Source organism: Artemia franciscana, chromosome 8 (genome assembly GCF_032884065.1).
Source record: "Artemia franciscana chromosome 8, ASM3288406v1, whole genome shotgun sequence".
NCBI classification, from domain to species: Eukaryota; Metazoa; Arthropoda; class Branchiopoda; order Anostraca; family Artemiidae; genus Artemia; species Artemia franciscana.
This window is the reverse complement of record NC_088870.1, coordinates 26,347,828-26,367,389: the sequence shown is the minus strand read 5'-3', so window position 1 is coordinate 26,367,389 and position 19,562 is coordinate 26,347,828. Positions and strand designations below refer to the sequence as shown.

Here is a 19,562-nt window from a genome sequence, read left to right as displayed (position 1 = left end):
ATGGTTTATAGTATCAAGTGAAACTTCCAGGACATTATGAGGGGCCTGTTCAACTGACCAAAAAGGCTACAAAATGTACCTGACCAAAGATGTACATCTACTACTGCTACTATTACTGCTGCTATTACTAATACTGTTGCTGTTAACACAGCACAACAACTACTACACCTACAACTACCACTACTACGGGTAATATTACTCCTGTGATACTAGCACCACTAAGGCTAAGGGTATTAAACTAGAAATTTAAGAGAATATTAAAGAGAATTTTGAACGAAATCAAAACTCACCGCGTGCATGCAGTGTGTCAAAAAGGTGTATCTCATGAATGTTGATTTCGAAACTAAGTTGGAAGTTTCATTGAATGCTTAGGGGAGATATCAATGGACCAAATAGCGATATGTGAACGCTATATTTAGTACTACTATCTCTACTACTAATACTACTACTCTAACTACTCCTTCTATTACAGCTACTACTAAGACGAAGAATATTAAGGTGAAAATTTTCAGAAAACCCTGAGGGACAGCTGACAATAAATACTACACTATGGACATATAGGTTATCAAAGGGGCATAACGGCAATATCATAACAATGGCTTATAGTATTAATTTAAAACTTTCATAGCTGGATCTGGCGAATGTTCAACTGACCAAAAGGCAATACGTGCATACTCCTACTGCTAGTACTACTGCTGCTGCTACTATTAGTTTTACTACTACTACTACTACTACTACTACTAATATTACTACTAGTACTACTAATACTACTACTACTAGTAGTAGTACTATTACTACTACAGATATAACTACTGCTGCTATTATTACTGCTGCTGCTACTACTGCTAACAAAGCTAAGAGCATTAAGATGAAACTTTCAGGGAATGTTGACACAGTGCTTAACTAAATCTTGGTACACTATTTTCATGCGTGTTGTCAAAAGAACTTATCATCAATTTTCAGGAACTGTTTACGGTATTAAGTTGAAGCTTTCAACGTCTTTCGGGGTGAATATTAAAAACAAAAAAGAGGTGTTATGTGCATATTCTGCTACCAATGCTATTACTACTATTTCTAAAACTATTCATCCTCTTGAAGTTTAGGGCATTAACGTGAAGCTTTCAGGGTATGATTGCGCAGATGTTGAATTAAATAAAACACACTATAAGTATGTAGATTGCTAGTTGGGCATAATACTAACAATGTCTCAAGAACGACTTAGATTATTAGGTTCGAACTTTCTAGGTGTGTTTGATGTATGCACATATCAAATTCCTAAAGAAGCTAAAAGAAAGAAGTCGAATGTCTCCGACACTATCAAAGATCAATAAGGAATACCATGGCTAACTGTGCCGAAAAAGTTGAAAGTGGTCGAAAATGTATTTCAGCGAGCTTTTAAATCCCAACTTGATTGCACCCGTTGAGTTAGAAAACTCACCACCCTCCGTCTCGAAAGCACTCTAAGACAAAACATGTCTCTTCCAGAACTTGACGAAACAATCGAAGACATACGAAGCCTCATAAGACATAGGTCTGCTGTCGAAGACAGCATTGCAACTGAAATTTACAGTGCTTCCCCCACCCATTTGATTTCAAGGCAGCTGCTGCCACTATTTATTGAAATATGGAAAACCAAGAAGTGTCCAAAATATAAGAAAACCTCAGTCATCATTCCCATTTACAAAAAAAAAGGAATAAGGCTGAGTTTTTCAGTTATACAGGCATATCTTTCATCGGCAAATCAGCAAAATCATTCACCATCATTCTTCTACGCAGATTCCAAACAGTCAGAGACAAGAAAACTTTAGGAAACCAGTCCGCACTTTCGCCTGGCAGAGGGCACTGATCAGACTCCCACCCTTCTTTTGATTATGCAACAATGTGAATTGTAGAACCTTCCACTCATCAAAATGTTCACAGATTAAGTTGCTTCGTTTGAATCAGGTGAAGGGGAAACTTTGGGGAAGATTATCCTTGAAAAGGATATGTCCCAGGAAAGAACTGATAACTGAGATAGAACAATTGTCAAAATTACTATCAAACTGAAACCTTTAAAGTAATCAACTTCAAAGTATAAATCAATGCTAATTTTGAAGGATTTTTTTTTAATTTATTCAAGTGGCTCTTCAGGAGATAGAAGAACTGGAGCAGATGTTGTACTTTCTCAATATTAACTCAACATTCTGAAGTCTATACTTCCAACATTATTTGTTCTAGCCAGAAAAATTGCAGCGATACTAAAAGTTCTCAAAGCTTGTGAAAACCTCCATAATTTTTGGACTGTATTTCTATTATCAGATTCCCAGTCCGGTCTTAGCGCCGTTTAAGATATAAATAAAACGACAAAAGATACGAATCTTCGGAAGCTGAGGATTCCAATAATGAACCTCAAGAAATATGGAAGTAAGATTGTCTTCTAGCATATTCCTTACCATGTCAGAATTAGGTATAATGTTGCAGTAGACCATATCGCCAATAGGGTAAGGTCCGGTTGGCAGGAGTCCTTTGAACCAGCAGGTAGTCTTACACTACAGGTCACCATGGGAATTCGTGGTAAGAGAGTCCCCCCATACCTCTCTTCCAAAATATTACCGTTCCCTAAGCAAGAAAATTATGTACCGTTCTACCAGCTTAAGGCTGTACCATTTGTACTCAATCCTTTTGATGATTTAGAATATAAGCTATATGTCAATTAGATGGGCGCAGGAGAGTCATGCATCCTAGGTTTGGAAAAACTTAATACTTCAGTTTGACTTTTTTTTGTATTTTAGCTATGTGATTTATTTAACTTGCGAACTCGAACGACGGGTCCCTTGTATTTGGTCACCCCCGCTCTTTATTTTTTCAAAGCCATTCAATAGCACTTTTAGTTTACAGCGCTTTTTTTCAAGTTCCCTTCTGTCGCCATCCTGGATTATTCTAATTATACCTACCAATGGGAGACCACCTTGTTTTGAAATGTGTAAAATGGTTCCTCTCTGCCACTTCCTGCTGTTACGATCTCTGACTAGGGTTTATAGCCCTGTAACTTTTCAATGACTTTCACTTTTTCTGGAATAGTCGGACTTTTTACTTATCCCGGAGCATTCCAATTAAATTGACGGAATAACGCCTTGTTTTAAAATATGGAAAACGACATGAGTGCGAGATTTAACGGAATTCAAGAAAAGCTTAGGGGGAAAGTACCTCAGGCAGTTTTGCTTATGTTGCCACACAAACTTGGCTTCACTCCTTGCCCAAAAAAATCAGCCGTTTTTGGAATTTATCTCTATGGTGCAAAGACTTAACGTATTTATTTCATGCAGCAAGACTCAACACGAACTATTGGCGGATTCCCAGTGTATTATCCATTTCAAAGGTGGAAACCAGATTTGATTGTGCTGTTGCCGCAGTCTCTAATAGCTCTGACGGCAAGGCAGCGTGTGAACTAAAAGGACTTCTGGATAAAATCAACTCTTCTTTTCTTGTCTCAACTTTACATAAAATGTGAAAATGTAAGTCATTGTAAATTGTTTTTCAGAGCAACTTCAAACAGAAATTCTTCAACTTCTATCAACTTCTGGATAAAATCAACTCTTCCTTTCTTGTCTCAACTTTACATAAAATGTAAGTCATTGTAAATTGTTTTTCAGAGCAACTTCAAACAGAAATCATGCTAATTTTTAAGGTACTTGCACTTATTTCTGAGACATACGAGACGCTCCAAAAGCTGATAAATGATAACGAAAGAAAAAACTTGAGTACTAACATATCCGATTTCTCGGTTCTACATAGTATCCAGGTAAAGTCTCCAGAATCTAAAACTAGAGCTCAGAGCAAAAATAGTCATTTTATTTTTGTTTCTTTCAGAGAATATCTTTCAAATTCAGCAACCCGTAGACGCAACATTAGTCATTCGGTTCAATAAGAATCAAGTAAATTTCTATACTTCGAGGTGACAGACCGTTTCATGAGCAAAATGGATCGACGTGTCATGCAAAACATGTCTCTGCTTGTCACTTTATCTGCTTTGGACCATTCAAGTCATGATTTTCTCAAATTTTTTAAAGTCGAAATGGTATAGTGTCATTATCAAGCATTCTCAGAAACGATGACTCTGCCCTAGAATCCCAGCTTTAATCCTGCAAAATTGCACATTCCAAAATGTGGTGCTTCCAAACTATATCTTCTACAGGCTATTGAAATTTTTATCTAACCTTCCATTTGCCTATTCTGCTGTGCTAAAACTCATGAAGATAGTTCCTACTTTGCATGAGGCCACTGCCAGCAATGAAAGATTCTTCTTGGCATTAGGGCGAGTGAAGGACTATCTATGATTAACAATGGGAAGTGACTGATCCTATGATTTCATGATCATTGCTGTCCAAAACGAGAACGTTAAGAAACTGCATTTGTGTAGATGACGACTCCTCCGACCAGTGAAACGGCCACTAGCCCTTGTTTTAGGTTTGATTGCTCAATCTTGTGCTGTTTTTTGTATCTTCATTCAAAAATGAAAAAAAAAACTTTACCGCCCCACTCGATTTTCATGCATTGACGCTACGTATGTTGGGTTTGTGGGGGGAAATTTGACACACCACGATATATTTTATTCCACTGTCCAAATTTTATGGTTGAGAGAAACCATGTCAGGATGGCCATTCAAGCTCTTAAGCTTCCCACTAATATTTTCCAATTGCTGGAAGATATGACAGTGAAAGATGAGGGCAGATTTTTATCAAGATTTGAAAGAAACTCTCAAGATAGCAGGCGTGTCGTAAAATCAAGGAGCAGCAAAGAAAGAAAGATAAAAAAAGCAAAGAAAGATAAGTACAGTCAAAGAAAAAAAGAAGTGAAAATGTTCGAAATAGAGCCTCATTCTCATTATCTCTGTTAAGAAGAAGAAGAAGAGCTTCAATAATTCAAAAAGAAAAATAGCACATATTTGGCTCATTTATTAAGGAAGGTATCTTTGTAAGTGTAAATTTGATGGTAAAACTAAAGGTTGACTGACAATTGAGATATAGCTAAGAAATAGATGATAAATTTTTACTAGCCTACTTTTACTTCTGACAACTTGCTAATAGGTTAATATTTACAGTGGTTGGCTATTGAAATAGCCAAGGGACGAGGTGAATACTCTACTCAGTGTCTTTTTGTACACTTTTCAAATATAATAGGCTAATTGCACGATAGTGCAACCCCCCCTCCTGATGGTCCCTTCTGCTAGTCCTGCCTGTGGGCCTAGGCCTAGAGGTAATTGTTTAGTTCCATCACAAGCTGTCTAAACTGTGTATTACTGCATATGGCAAGATGCTGATGATTATATATTGTTTCTTTGTCTTTAATAGAGAATTGCATTCATTTTGGTAAAATTATAGCAATTTGTATAGGCCTAACTGACTTTTAAATTTATAGCAAACCACATAACTGGCTTTCATATAAAGCAAATATACCACTTGGTGCCTTTTTTATGCTCTTTACAAATATAATAATTGCTTCTACCTTAAATTGATATTTGAGCACTTTTTTAACTCTTAAAAATGATGAATTTTCAAAAAATTATAACAGTTCATATAATTAACTTACCAATAAAGTGAACATACCACTTGATCCCTTTTTTATATTGTTTACAAATATAATAATTGCTTCTACTACAAATTCAAATTTAAGCACTTTTTAAGCACTTAAAAATAAGAAATTTTCAATTGAAGTACAACTTATCTGTTGTTTCCAACAAAACAATACTATGTTTAGTAAAATTCTAGTTTAGTGACTTTTGGCTATCTTGGAAAAGGGTTAGGTTAGGAAAATAAAACTTTCAGGGATAGGTCTAAAGGCTAAACTAAGTCACAGGAAGGTATTTGAAGTACCTACCTCCACTCCCTCTCCCTCTAGAGGGTCCTGGTCTTCAAAAATATGTTTTATAAAAGTGAAACCTTACAAATAGATCTTCTGCTTGAATGAAGTACAACAAAATCGTTTTCAGATTCACAACATTGCTCAATCCAATTTATAAGGTTTTAAAGATATGCAAATACATTTCCTAAATTTTGAAGAAAAACAAATTTAGATGACTCAGAATTCTACTCAAGTAACAGGAATTGCATTTTCAGAACTAAAGGCAGAGAAAAAGCAACTGGTAACTGAAAATTGAGGTAAAATGTTGTTTTGTCTAAATGTCAATGGTTATAGACCTGTCATGTAGACAAATTTCAGGGCCCTCTAGAGGGAGAAGGAGCAAAGGTGGGTACTTTAAAATACCTTCCTGGGATATACTTTAGCCTGTAGACCCATCCCCAAAGTTTCATTTTCCTAACTTAACCTTTTTCTAAGATGGCCAAAAGTCACTAAACTAGAATATTACCCTATGTTTTCTCTGTGCAATTTATTACAAAATAAAACTACATTTTCTCAGTGCTAAAATTATTTATAAGGTTAGGTTGGGTGAGGTTAAAAAGGGCTTAAATTTGAATTTAAAGTAGAAGCAATTATTATATTCATAAAGAGCATAAAAAAGGTATCAAGTGATATGTTCACTTTATAGGTAAGCCATTTATATGAACCACTATAATTTTACCTCCATTTTTGGTAAAATCATGACAGTTCATATAACTGACTTACCAATAAAGTGAATATACCAACTGATGCTTTTTTTTATGTTCCTTATGGATATAGTAATTGCTTCTACCACAAATTCAAATTTAATCACTTTTTGAGCTCTTTAAAATGACAAATTTTAAAGAAAGTTACAACAGTTCATAACTGACTTACTAATAAGGTGAATATACCACTTGAAGCCCTTTTTTATGTTCTTTATGAACATAATAATTGCTTCTACTGCAAATTCAAATTTAAGCACATTTTGGGCTCTTAAAAATGACAAATTTTCAATTAAAGTATGAGTTATTGCTCATTTTCAATAAAATAATACTATGTTTTCTGAGTGCCATCTTTTCTTGTTTGTTTTTGAAAAAATAGTGCTACATTTTTTTAGTCCTAAAATTATTTATAATAAGGTTAGGTTAGGTTAAAAGTGCTTAAATTTGCATTGGCATTAGAACCAACTATTATATCTGTAAACACCATAAAAAAAGGCATCAAGTAATATGTTCACTTTATTGGTAACTTTTTCCTTGGTTTCAAACCCTGCCCACTTTACACACTTTTAGTTTGCCCCATGGAGAAGGAGGGTCAACCAGAAATAGATCCACTTCTAGAATTAGCATTTCTAACTGCTATTGTATAGAAACTATGCTGCTTTAAAGTATAGTTCCCACTTTAGACAGCTTTTCATGAAACTAAACAATTACTGCTACCCACAATTTCTGGAACAAATAGGGTCATAATGATAAAACATCATGAAGATAACAAACAAGGCTTAAAAAAGTAGGTCATAAACATTAACTAATAATTCAACCAATCAGAATACAGACCTTGCCCTGCTGCCCATGGGGCTCATGGACTAATTTGCTCTGCTGTATACATAATGATACTCAAAATTGGACCTTGGTTTTGTTAAAACTGCTGACTAGTTTAAACTCAAAAGTTCATGATTTTGGATTTTCACATTAATGGATGTGCAAGTTTTATAATTATCTTTTAACTTCCTTCTATACAGAAATTACCAATGATAACTGGATTTAGTATTTAAAATATAATTTCATTCATATTGTACAGCCCCAGCTTTTCGCTTGGCTTCAAAACCCTGTCTACTTTATGCATTTTTAGTTTGCCCAATGGAGGAGGAGGGTCAATCAGAAATGGGTTCACTTCTACAATTAGTATTTCTAAGTTCTATAGTATGAAAACTATGCTGTTTCACAGCATAGTTTCCAGTTGAGACAGCTGTTGACAAAACTAAACAATTACCAGCCTAGATTTGTACAAAACTAAGAAAAGTTTGGTAATTTGTAGTTGACTACTAAATTTGACCTGGATGAAAGTGAATACATCATGTGGTGCCTTTTTTATGTTTTTTTTTTTTTATAATTCAATGATTACTTCTGGGAGAATAAGTGTTTGAGCCCCTATGGAGACTCCAAAAGATAAAATACTTAAAATTGGGTAAAATTCTAGTTTAGTTACTTTTTCCTATCTAGGAAAGGGGTTAGGCTATGGAAATGAAACTTTCAGGGGTGGGTCTACAGACTAAAATATCTCTTGTGAAGATATTTTGAAGTGCCTACCTCCACTCCTTCCCCATCTAGAGGGCATTGACCTTTGATTACCTTTATAAATCTACGTTATGGAAGTGAAACCTTGCAAAACAGATCTTCTCCATAAATGAACTGCAAGAAAACTGTTTGCAGCTTCACAACTTTGCTCAGTCCTAATTTTGGTAATTGTATCACAGTTCATATAAATGGTTTACCAATAAAGCAAACATACCACTCAATTCCTTTTTTATGCTTTTTACAAATATAATAATCACTTCTATTGTAAACTCAAATTTAAGCACTTTTTGAAGTCTTAAAAATAACAAATTTTCAATTAGAGTATGAGTTATTGTTTTTTTTTTTACAAAATAATACTACATATTCTCAGTGCTGTTCTCTTGGTTGTTTTCAACAAGATAATACTACAGTTTCTCAGTGCCAATATTATTTATAGTTAGGTTTGGTTAGGTCAAAGAGTGCATAAATTTGAATTTGCAATATAAGTGATTGTTATATTTGTAAAGAGCATAAAAAAGGCATCAAATGGTATGTTCGCTTCATTGGTAAGTCAGTTATATGAATACCTACGATTAAACTAATTTATGGGGTTTCAAAGATCTGCAAATGCATTTCCTAAATTTAGAAAAAAAACAATGATGTGGCTTAAGATTCTATCCAAATAAAAGGAATTGCTTTTTCAGAACTAAAACAAGAGAAAAAGAAACTGATAACTGAAAATTAAGGCAAAATATTGTTTTGTTAACAATTTTGTAAAAATTTCAAGTAGGAAAATTTCTAAGACTCAGGAATCAGAAGAGGCTTAAGATGGAAGCTTGTTAATACCTTCCCAGAATATATTTTTGGCCCTGGATTTATCCCTGAAAGTTTGATTCTCATAGCCTTACCGCTTTCAAAGATAGTGAAAAGTAGCTAAATTAGAATTCTACAAAAACTGTCTAGCTTATGGACAATAAAAATTACCATTCCCAAATGAGCTACAAATGACAATTTTTTATCACTTGAATTTACTCAACAGTAAAATGTTAGGTTATTTTGAAAATCAATTTGCTCGAATTTTTTAAAATAACCTGAAACCCCTCAAAAATGACATCACAGGGAAACTGTCAAAATTTGTGATGGGTTTCTTCAACAATTTCTGCAAATACAATGAATGAAAATAATAATTGCTATTCTTGAATGGGTCAAGGTAAGTTACAAATAATATTTTTTGTTTCTTACTAGCTTGTTTCTTTAGAAACACATATTTAAACTTTTAGTTACCATGTGCTGTTTTGAATCCTTTTAGCCCTCTAAGCACTCAAAATGTAATTTTCTTCAGAAGCAATTATGTAATTATGAAATAGATACATTAAGTTATGTATTCACATTCATTTTAGCTAATTTAGGCTATATTGTCAACTACAAATTTATCAAAACTTAACCAACAAATTTCTTGGTATTAATGAAAAATTATGGTTTTTGGGAATTAAACATGTTGATAAAATAAGGTAAACTTGGGGCAGATACAATAGTGGCTTCACTTAGAAATGCAATTTTGAGCCCATTACAGACCCTCAAAGATTATGTGTTTTTATCTCTTTTTTCCTATATTAAAGGGTTACAAACAACATTTCATGCTCCACTATATTCAGAATAATTATATTTAACACATTTCAACTACAGCTTCACTATACTTTGCTCCCTCTCTAAGTGATGCTAACAGCAGTGTATCTAAAAGTATTAAAACAAGCAGTATCTAAAACAAGAGAATAGGATATCATATTTGATTGTATCATAAAGGGCTAGAACTGAATTTTGAGTGAAGTAATTATTATATTTGGGAAGAAAAAAGGCATCAAGCAGTATACTCACCTTGCTTACAGAAATAATATAAACTGCCCTACATTTACAGAAAACAATTACTACTTTACAATTTGCAGAAAGCTGTTGTAAGTTGGCTATAAGACCATAGCCAACTTAATGTTGGCTATGGTCTAATGTAAGACCAAATAGCCAACTTAAAGTTGACTATAAGACCATAGCCAACTTAATGTCTAGTGTAATTTTTGGAAAAATTTGCAAAAATAGTTTCATGGCATCCCTAGAGGGTAGATTACAGTCTATATAGTATTCTCATGTTTCTGCAATGATCCTGGTTTGGTGTTTAAGATGAATATTGAAGCTGTGTTTTTGATAAGAATCATCCCAAGGCAACTGTTGCAAATTACTTCAGGGATTGGTTAGCATTCTAATATTTGCATGCTCTTTGATAAAAAATTTAGGATATATTGAAGTCTTTTTTTCAAGATCATTAGTTTTGATTAGGGTCATGACTCTTGAAGTCATCACAGACCCCAAGAGTTTGCCTCGGGATGCAGTTCTTGGCCTCTGTATTAATATAGGTCCTACTAAATTTATAATCATGCAACTATACAAGAAGTGACATACCAGACTATACAGAGATAAAATGAAAATGTAGAAACACATTCCAAACTTTTAATTAAGACAGTGAATAAAATAATCCAAAAAGCCTGAAGATCTTAGTTTCACATTTAGACTACTACATATACTAAGAACTCCTGATCCACACTAAGACTCTTCTACTAAGAGCTACCTAAGGCCAGTACAGTTATGCATGGTCCTCATCCCTCCCAATCTGCTCAAAGCATCCCATATGCCACCCTTGTAGGAAGCTTGCATTCCCCTTAAATTTTCTTTACAACATCCTCTCACCCCAACCATGGACAACCTGCTTTCCATTTAGCCCCTGATGGTTGGCTAAAAAGGACAGTCTTTGCTAATCTGTCATCCTTCATCCACAGAACATACCCTAGCCATCTTACCTTTTTCTCATTATAGACCTAGAAAGCAGGACTGAACCACACTTTCATACTGCCAACTGTTTGAAATCTGGTCAGTCAGTCAGGTACCCAAAACAATCTGTAGGCAATTACTTTGGAAAACATCTAGCAAATCTTCCTCTGTTTTTTGGAGCACCCATGCTTCAGAACCATAGTTGACCACTGTCATCAGTGTAACTTCCAATATTCTAATCATGATTTGCTTAAACTTAAAACAAACAGAAATTATTTCATATATGAAAGGGGTTGTACCCTCCTCAACGTCCTGCTCTTTATGCTAAAGGTTTTTATTGTTTTAAAAAGTAGAACTGTGAAAAAGAGTCAAACTTTAGTGTAAAGAGTGAGACGTTTTGAATTAATGCATATTTAATTTTGGCTCTCTGCACATGAATAATTAAAACAAATTTGGATATTAACTGTTTTTTGGCTAAATGGCTTTCTCTTAGTTTTGACTGGACAATTTTCAGAAAAAAGGGGTGGAGAAGAGGCCTAATGGCCCTCCAGTTTTTTGATTACTTAAAAAGGCAACTAAAACTTTTAATTTTTACAAAAGTTTTTATTAGTCAAACATATATGTAACTTACCAATTAATTTATGTAACGAACTTCTATATTCGTATATTTTATTACGTTTATCAGGGGGTTTGCCCCCTCGTTAATACCTCGCTCTTTACACTAAAGCTTAAATTTTGTCCCAATTCTTTGAGAATGACCCCTGAATCACAAAGGCCATAGAATTAAAAGTTGAAATTACTAAAAATACTTTAGTGTAAAGAGCAAGGTATTTAGGAGAAGATGAACCCCTCATATGCGTAATAATCTTGGTTGGTTTTAAGCTTTAATGCTGTTCTCCTTTCAGTTGAAAAATCTTTTTCATATTTATTTTTTCATTTTTTTTAAAATAATGCTAGAAAATCCTACACCGACTTCATGGAATTTCTCTTCCCCCATGACAAATTCCTATCAGGAAAGATCCTCCCACGTAGCCCCATCCCATCAACCCCCAAACCATAAAAAATTTCCCTGAAAATGTCTATGTACTTCCCAATAACCATTACTGTATGTAAACACTGGTCAAAGTTTGTAACTTTCAGCCACTCCCCTGGGGACTGTGGGGAGTAAGTCATTGCAAGACATAGTTATTATGTTTTCTGACTATGCTGAACAGAATGGCTATCTTAAAATTTTGATCTGTTGACTTTGGGAAAAATTGCCTTCCAATTTTTTTGATCACTTAAAAAGGGCAATAGAACTTTTTAATTTCTGTCAGAATGAGCCCTCTCGCGACATTCTAGGACCACTGGGTCAATACGACCACCCCTGGGAAAAAAAACAACAAACAAATAAACACACACCTGTGAGAGGTCTTCTGGCAAAAACTGCAAAGTTCCACATTTTTGTAGATAGGAGCTTGAAACTTCTTCAGCAGAGTTCTCTGATGCAGTGAATGCGATGGTGTGATTTTCGTTAAGATTCTATTACTTTTAGGGAGTAATTTCCCCCTATTTTCCGAAATAAGGTAAATTTTCTCAGGTTCGTAATTTTTGATGGGTAAGACTAAATTTGATGAAACTTATATATTTAAAATTAGCATAAAAATCCGAATCTTTTGATGTATTTATTAGTATAAAAATTCTATTTTTTAGAGTTTCATTTACTATTAGGATGGGTTGCTCCTTAAGACAGTTTGTTACCACAAACTGTTTGATAACTCCTGAAGCACTATGTTCGTCTAATTAGGACAATAAGTGTTTTTAAAGTACTTAAAAAACTTTATCACAAAGAGCTAGGTATTGAGGAGGTGTAGTCCCCTCATATACATAATAATTTCTGTTCATTTTAAGTTTTAATGTTGCTCCTTACTTTTAGTTGAAAAAACTTTTTTTATGATTTAATACCATACAAAAATGGGACATTTGTTAAGGTTCTTCGATCAGCTGAATTTAATGCTTGCTCAAAACAAAGACAGTGCCCAGGATTTTTGTTCTGGGGGTGTTTTTTTGAAGGAAGTCGGGTCTACAATTTTTGTTGTGGTTTCAAACAAAATATATCAAGAATTTGTTTATATGCATTATTTTTACTTTTTATTGGTTGGACAGTTGTTTTTATGGCACTTGGTATTAACCAAGTGACATATAGCAATCACAAATTCTGTCGGTCTGTCTGTCGGTCCTGGTTTTGCTACTTTAGGCACTTCCAGGTAAGCTAGGACGATGAAATTTGGCAAGCGTATCAGGGACCGGAACAGATTAAATTAGAAATAGTCGTTTTCCCGATTTGACCATCTGGGGAGGAGTGGGGGGGGCGGTTAATTCGGAAAAAATAGAAAAAATGAAGTATTTTTAACTTATGAGCGGGTGATGGGATCTTAATGAAATTTGATGTTTGGAATTTTGTTGTGTCTCAGAGCTCTTATTTTAAATCCCGACTGGATCTGATGACATTGGGGGGAGTTGGAGGGGGGAAACCTAAAATCTTGGAAAACACTTAGAGTGGAGGGATCAGGATGAAACTTGATGGGAAAAATAAGCACAAGTCCCAGATACATGATTGACATAATCGGAACGGATCCACTCTCTTTGGTGTAGTTGGGGGGGGGGGGGTAATTCTGAAAAATTAGAAAAAATGAGATATTTTTAACTTACGAACGGGTGATCAGATCTCAATGAAATTTGATGTTTAGAAGGATATCGTGTCTTATAGTTTTTATTTTAAATCCCGACTGGATCTGGTGACATTGGGGGGATTTGGGAGGGAGAAACCTAAAACTTGGAAAACACTTAGAGTGGAGGAATTGGGACGAAGCTTGGTGGATAGGATAAACAAATGTCCTTGATACGTGATTGACAGAATGGTACTGGATTCGCTCTCTTTGGAGGAGTTGGGGGGAGGGGTTCAGTGATTTGGCGAGTTTGGTGCTTCTGGACGTGCTAGGACGATGAAAATTCGTAGGCGTGTCAGGGAGCTGCACAGTTTGACTTGATAAAGTCGTTTTCCCAGATTCGACCATCCGGGGGGCTAAAGGGAGAGGAAAAATTAGAAAAAATTAGGTATTTATAACTTACGAGTGAGTGATCGGATCTTAATGAATTTTGATATTTAGAAGGACATCGTGACTCAGAGCTCTTATTTTAAATCCTGACCGGCATTAAGCCTCTTATTTTCCTTTTTAAATCAATCTATTGATTCATAGAATTTTGTTAGAGCTCATACCATATGATCTCTTGGCTCTTAGCTCTTCTCGCCTCGTCACAAGTGCCATATGAGCTCTTAGCTCTTTTTCTTCTTTATTTTTTAGGGGGGGGGGGTAAAAATACCCTCCCTTCATCTGGATACAGGCTTGCCCATAAGTCCTCCTTTCCTCATTGTTATTGCTCAAAAAATGTTCATTATTAATTTATGAATCTAAAGAAACACAAAAGACTTAAAATCAATCTTCTTTTTCAAGAAAAATAAATTTCCTTGCATTATAGTAAGAACTTTATTTTAAATGTAATGAAATTTAATCTGATATAATCTAAGTATAATGAATTTTCGCCAGAAAATAAGCAAAAAATGAAATTTAAAAAATACATAAATAGAGCCATTGCTTTAAATGGAGACACTGGAGATATTCCTATAAACCAAATTTACAATAACCTAATATAAAATGATTAAAGTAATAATTTATTTTGAAGTTATATTAAAAATAACATTCAAATTAAAATAATCTGAACACGATTTAATGAAAATCTGTTCATTAGGCAAGCTAAATTAATTGCTAAGAAGAATTCTTGCTCAATGTAATTGTTGAATGGTTTTTCATTTATTCTGGCTTGGCCTTTTTTCTTTTTTTTTTTATTCTATTTTTTTTCTGCTCTGTTGGAGTTTGCTTCAGAAGGTTAATTTTTTAGCACTAAGGATAGCTTAGTGAAATCTCCTTGCTGAAATATCTGTTTTTTTTTCATTTCTGCTTCTTTTCTGTCCCCTTGCTGACATTACCCACGTTTTTTCGATTGTTTTTTTTTATTATTCATTTATTACTGGCTTCTTGCTTGTTATAGTTTCGTTCTTTTCTAGACTCTGCTAGCAGAGGAGAAAAAAAAAGAAAAAAAAGAGGACACATAAAAAAATTGGTTTTCCTGGTTGTTTGCCAGCAAGAAGACTGTAAGATTTCTTCAGAGGGCTTTTAGCAATGGCATTTTTGGTAGAACAATTTAGGGGATTTTCAAAAGATAACGTGAAAACCTTCACAGTTGGCGTGTGATCGATAAAGAGACATCAAAATTGCAATTGTCGAAAACCTCAAATAGAAAAGTTACAACCCCCAACCCTGGGAAACAAGGACATTTTTTGGGTAGGGTAGCACTGATGTATTGTCTTTTTTATTATTATTTTTTTTTCTTGGCCACTGTCAGGGCAGGGAACTGGGACGTCATAGAAAGACACTTAAGGACTTATCTGAGTACTTGTAAATCTGATTCCATTTCATTAATTCATTAGACAGGAAATCATAATAGCCTCGTGCTTTAATAGATAACAAAACTTAGCCTTTAAAATCAAATGAAATTGTTTATAAAAAACTGCTTCTTCATTATACAGGATGAAATAACACATATATCTTCTGACAAGATAATTTAACACAAATATCTTTTGAAAAGTTGCTTCTCTGGGATATGATGCTACTTGGATGACTCTGCCCCCTGATTCCCTCAGATTCCTTCTTTACTAGACCCAGCTAGCTGCTGAGGGAGAAAAAAGAACATATCAGTTTTACCAATGTAAAAAAAAAAAAATTTTTCTTGTTGTTCAAGTCAGGGGACTCTAAGTCTCCTGTGCAGGATTTTTGGCAATGGTAATAATTCTTATGGCGCACTTATTGTTTCAGTTTGACAAATTTTTTTTTTAAGGGTGACAGGCTTTTTTTCAAAATTCCCATAATTTCTTTTTCAAAGTAACACTTTTTAAAGACTAATTGTGATAATAGTTACCGTTCCGAACCAGCTACAAATGGCAATTTTTTCAGTATTCAGTTGTTTTTTTTCAATACATGTTTTTCAATTTTGGTTACTATCATATGTGGTGTGTTCTTTACTAGGTTGCAGTTACTGCTGAAGCACTAGCTTCTGATTTTATCCAATATTATCAAGTAAAATCATAGAACTAAATGCAGCCTATACATCTAAGCGAAAATATTGCTGTCGTTTGTTTTTATTTTTAAATTCAAGTTTCCATCAGGTGAAATACATGTAAAATTTTAAATAACGAAATTTGTATGTTGAGTGGAGTCAGGATTTTAGAAATGTCTGGGTGGATAGGAACAAAAAATATCTGATAGGAACAACAAAATTGGTTAGGACCCACTACTCTAGATGCTTACATAACTTCTTAACTAAATTTCAACTTTTAATTCAGTAGAACTGTGCTCAAAATAAAGAAAACCTTTGATCTTGACAGGGATATCTGTCAATCTCAGAAAGATTATCTTCTTATTAGGGGGGGGGGGGGCTTACCCAGTTAGAGATATCTGCTGATTTGGTATATTATTTCTATTATGAGGGTTACTTTTTATATAAATAATTTAATTGAATAGTGGATATAGCAAATTATCTTCAAAAGTGATTACATAATAGTTTTGATTAGGTTGCTAAGGCTAGGAATACCTTAAACCTCACCTTAGACCTTAGTTCCTCCAGAGACTCGTGTGGCACATAGGGCGTCTACAAAGCCTTGCCAGACCTCTCGAAGCAGAGCTGCAGCAGTGACGTCCTCAAACTGCGATCAAAGTGACAGCTCTGCTGCCTTCAGGTCTCAGTTGTACTGTTGTCTCAAGGTATGCTTCGGTCGACCTCTTCTACACCTCTCCTCTGGTTGCCACTCCTATACGGTTCTTGGAAGTCGGTCCTTCAATTCGTCAATTTCGTCGGTTGGGCATTCAAAGGACGTGACCAAGGTAGTTCCATCTCTTTTGCTTCAGGAGATCAGTAATGAGGCTGACCAGTTCATTGACGAACTTCTATATTTTTGACCTTTTCCTGTCCTGCCACAGTATATTAAGGAGTCTTGTAAGACACATATTCTCAAACGCCTGGGCACGCTTCTCTAGCTGTATATTTAGTTTCAGCACTCGCTAGCGTAAAGGAGGATCGACATCACTTTGCTGTTTAGAAGACGTAGCTTTAAGTGTAGTGAGCATTTACGATCCGAGATTTGCCTGCTGCTAATCTTTCCTCCAGAGCCTGATGACTGCCGTAGAACATTATCCATTATGATTACAAATAGAAACAGAGGTAGAACGCATCCCTGTTTAACACTTAGCATTCGCTATGTTCATAGAGGGCTACTACCGTTTTAACTAGTTTTTCAGGTATTCCATAATGCTTTAAAATCCTTCATAAAATATCTCATCCAATATGTTCAAACGCTTTTTCAAAATCAGTGAACAGTAGCTAGAACTCTTTGTTCCATCCTCTAGACTCCTCCGCCATTATTCGGAGGATGAAAATTAGATCAGAATAGGATCTATCAGGCCGGAATCCATGCTGCTCTTCTCTGAGGTGCGAGCCAAGAGGGGCTCTTAGATTATGCAGTATGACTCTGGCTAATAGTTTGCTAGGAACTGATGTTTTATTGATACCTCTCCAATTACCCTATATTAGGGCATCTCCCTTCTTGAAGAGTCTCACTAGAATTCCTCTAGTCCAGTCAACTAGGATTTTCTCACCATTCCAGATGTTCACTAGAAGAACAGTCAATAAAGTAATACAGGCTCAAAAGGGATACCTTTAGCATTTCTGCTGTGATTCTATCATTTTCTGGTGTACACCCATTTTTCTGCTTTTTCGTAGCTAATATTAATTCTTTGGCGCTTTGAGGGTCAGCACTTATGTCAATTTGTAAAAATTGTGTGTCAGGTATTATTTCTTGGTCGTCAGATCGTGGTCTATTTAAGATTTTCTTGAAATGTGATGCCCGTCTTTCATCAGCTTTCTAGGGGTCAGAGATTAGCTCTCCATCAGAGACGACTGGTTTGCTTTCTTACCGACTATCTCATTTGTCGAACGATATATCATCGTTGAGTCCCTTTTTTCGGCAGCTTCTTCAGCACATGCTGCTTTTTCCTGAATAATTTTTCTCTTGTCTCGTCTTGCACTTCTCTTGACAGCTTTGTCTTCCTTATTATAGCAGAACTGTAACCGTTCTTTTTGATCAGGGCTTGATGAACTCAGGATAGCTGTTTTGGTGTCCTTACATTTCCTTGTCTATTCTCAGGTGTTGTCAGTTGGTTGTGTTGGCCACCTCATGCTAGGTTTTCTTGATTGAGGCCCAGATACGTTCCACACTTATGACATCGCCAAGTGCGTTTAAGGCTTCGAATCTGTTTTGCAGAGATATGCAGAAACCTCTGCGTGTATCCTGATCCTTCAACTTGTCGCTGTCAAATTGTTTGAAAACCTTCTTGGCTTTTTGTTTCTGAGTTTTTAGCTTAAATCACATTTCAGCTACCACAAGAATGTGATCTGAGTTCACGTCAGCTCCTTGAAAGTCACGTGCATCAAGCAGGGTGTTCTCAAACGTCTTGATATAAGGAAGTTTCGATTTGATTTTTCGTTTGACTGTCTGGGGACATCCATGTGTATTTATAAATTTTCTTATGCTCGAACAAAGTCCCACCTATTACTAAATCGTTACTCAGCACATAATCCACAAGAAGTACACTAGTTTCGTTCATTTCTCCAATGCTGTGACAACCTAGCACTTCTGGACAATACTGGCGATCAGCACCAACTTTGGCACTTAGATCACCAACGACAGACTTTAAATCGTGGCTTGGAACATCCTTAGTAACTGCCTGCAGCATTTTGTAGAAATTGTTCTTTTCGTCATCATCAGCTTCATTTGTTGGTGCATAACATGCGAATATAGTCAGTTTTGTGTAGTTGGAGACAAAGCAAACTGTCATTAAATGCTCATTCACTGGGTTCCAGGTAGGAATAACCGTTCATAATAGTTTCAGCAAAATATTGTGGTTTATGGCAAATTGAGATGATAAAATTAAGCTTTTAAAAGTTCGACTCGGATTGCAGGATACGAAAAATTTCCTTTAGCTACATGAATTAACTGTAAAAGTTGGTTTACAGCTCAAACAAAGAAACTTCCCTATCAGTGAAATAAAATTGGATTTATAATACTGCTCGCTTATATCTTCTTTCACTTCACGCGACGTTTTGACTTTTTTGTTGATATTAAAATCTTCTAATTTACTTATTTAATAATATTTGTACAACCCTCATATTTTTCTACATTTTTAAACATCATTTTTTCAAAACAATGTTTATCCTTTAATAATCATCTACAAGGAATCTTAATCTTGTCTATAATAAATAGAATACAAACTAATCCTAGTCCTGATGTCACTAGTTATTTGGTTTGGGATGGGGCCAATTGGCGTGATTCTGTAAGCTCAGCCAGAGTCGACCCAGCTCTAAATGGGTACCTGGAGAAATCTGGGGGAAAAAGAGGAAGCATCGGATGATTTTCCCCCAACTACGCATTGTACCCCTGGCTGAAGGCATCAAATCAGG

The 19,562-nt window shown here is 35.1% G+C and overlaps 1 protein-coding gene across 1 annotated transcript in view; it reads left to right on the top strand.

Moving 5' to 3' along the window:
* Positions 1-4,926: 4,926 nt before the first annotated feature.
* The window catches only part of LOC136030215 (uncharacterized), an 83,066-nt gene continuing 68,430 nt past the window's right edge, over positions 4,927-19,562 (top strand). The window contains exon 1 of the mRNA XM_065709017.1: positions 4,927-4,945. The gene's annotated coding sequence lies outside the window, so the exon portion shown is untranslated. The remainder of the gene's footprint in view (positions 4,946-19,562) is intronic.